This window comes from Hipposideros armiger, unplaced genomic scaffold, assembly GCF_001890085.2.
Source record: "Hipposideros armiger isolate ML-2016 unplaced genomic scaffold, ASM189008v1 scaffold_353, whole genome shotgun sequence".
Classification (NCBI taxonomy): domain Eukaryota; kingdom Metazoa; phylum Chordata; class Mammalia; order Chiroptera; family Hipposideridae; genus Hipposideros; species Hipposideros armiger.
The window spans coordinates 6,438-8,590 of NW_017731703.1; positions in this window are offsets into that span (position 1 = coordinate 6,438).

Sequence of the window (2,153 nt, forward strand, 5' to 3'; positions counted from 1 at the left end):
TTGGGTAAGCAGGTGGCATTACTGAGTTACTAAACAGGGAATGCTTTTCTTTGAGGACAGCAGATCCTCAGAAGGGGCAATTAGGAAGATGTCTCAGTGTTCCAGTGCTTGTTTTAGCTCAAGAGTGAGCCAAAATCAGGGATCTTTGGAGAGGAGAGAAGCCTAACTAAAGTTTGGTCAAGTCAAGCTCATGGATTTTTTTTGCCAGATTAGTCAAAGTTCATTAGTAATATGAAATACCACAGAAGAAATACCTAATCATCAAAATAGAACGGTCTGTGACTTAATTTACATGTTTGTGTCTTACACAGAACAAGAATATGTTCTTTTTTAATATTTTCAACCTCTTTGGTATTATATGTCCCAATAGAAAGTCTATGCAGGGGTATTTTGTTACTCTGTTTTCTGCTACTACAGCTACTTGAAGTCACTAAATTTATACATCTTTAGAAAGAACTGTATAGTTCATAAAACTCACTAATTCAAGGAGACCTTTCTTCCTAGTTATTTCAAATTAATGAGGCTAGCTAAATGTACTTGAAAGGGTCATAAAATAATCAAAAGGTAGATAGCAGTTGAGATTAGTGGAGTTCTCACATGTGCTAATGATGAGTAAGATTGCAGATGTTCAGTTTTGTAGAAAATTTTGAGTACTTCAAAACAAACCACTCAAGAGTGTTTTTTAGTATGTTACTTAAGCTGTATCTGTTATCAATTTATTTATTAGTAGTATTCAACAAGAATTTCCTACAAGGTAATGGAGGAAGAATTCTTGTAACAGAGCAGCTTGAGCTTCAAGACTTCTCCTTTCGTGGCCTCATCCTGGAAGGAGCTCTAGCAATGGGTTGTCAAGTTCAAATGTTTTTGTAAATTTTGTCGAAATAAGGTATCCATTTAAAACCACTGTTTTTTTTTTTCCACTCTGATTTCCCCCTCATTTTCACTTGCCCTTGTGTCGTGGTGGTGCTGATGATACAATGAGAATTTTTTGGAACCAGCTAAGAGGAAGTTATTTTGGAATTTATTTAGTCTGAGTTTAAAAAGGTCTAACTATGTGAGATATGTATATGTATGTTATTGTTAATGGCCCAATGTAGGAAAGGATTCTAGAAATACTTCTACTGCTGCCCATAGTGTTGACTCTACAGTGCTACATTGTGTCACAAAGAGCNATATTGTTTGTCAGTTCTATCAGATATTCTACATAGACAAACATGTCATCTCTGAACAAAGGCAGTTTTATTTCATCTCAATCGGTATGCCTGCTACAACAAATAAATTCAGCAAAGTTGGAGGTATAAGACCAAATAGCAAAATCACGTTTTTACACTAGCAAAGAACAATTGGAAAATAAAATTAATAAAACAATTCCATTTACAATAGTATGAGCAAGAGTAAACTAATTTGGAATAAATTTTAACCAAGGCATTGTAAAATTTGTACACTAAAAACTACAAGACATTATGGACAGAAATTAAAGATGATCTAATAAAAAGGAAATATCAATCATGTTCATGTATTCAAAGATTTAATATTAAGGAAACAATACTCTGCAATGCACTTCAGTATAATACCATCAAAATCCCAACTGCCTTTTTTGAAGAAATGGATAAACTAATCCTAAAATCATATGATTTTGCAAAAAAAATCTAGACTAGTTAAAACAACCTTGTAAAGGAAGAACAAAATTGGAGGACTGACTCCAATTTCAAAACTATTGCAATTCATAGTATCCACAACAATGTGGTACTGGTATAAGGATAGTCATGTAAACTAATAGAATAGACTTGAGAGTCTAGAAATAAACCTATACATCTCTGGTTCATTGATTTTTGACAAAGTTGCCCAGAACATTAATAGAATCTTAGGAATACTGCAAATGAATGCAGTTACACATGGAAAAATATGAAGTTGGAATATGACAAATCTCTATGACTTTGGATTGGCAGTGGGATTTTAGATATAACACCAAAAGCATAAGCAACAACAACAAAAAGTCAAATTAGATGAATCATTTAAAGATAAATCATTTTTTTAAATGCACATCAAAGTACACTATCAAGAAAGTGAAATATCAAAACATAGAATAGAATAAAATATTTTCAAATTACATATATAATAACCAGAATCTGAAAAAAAACCCACACTTTCAA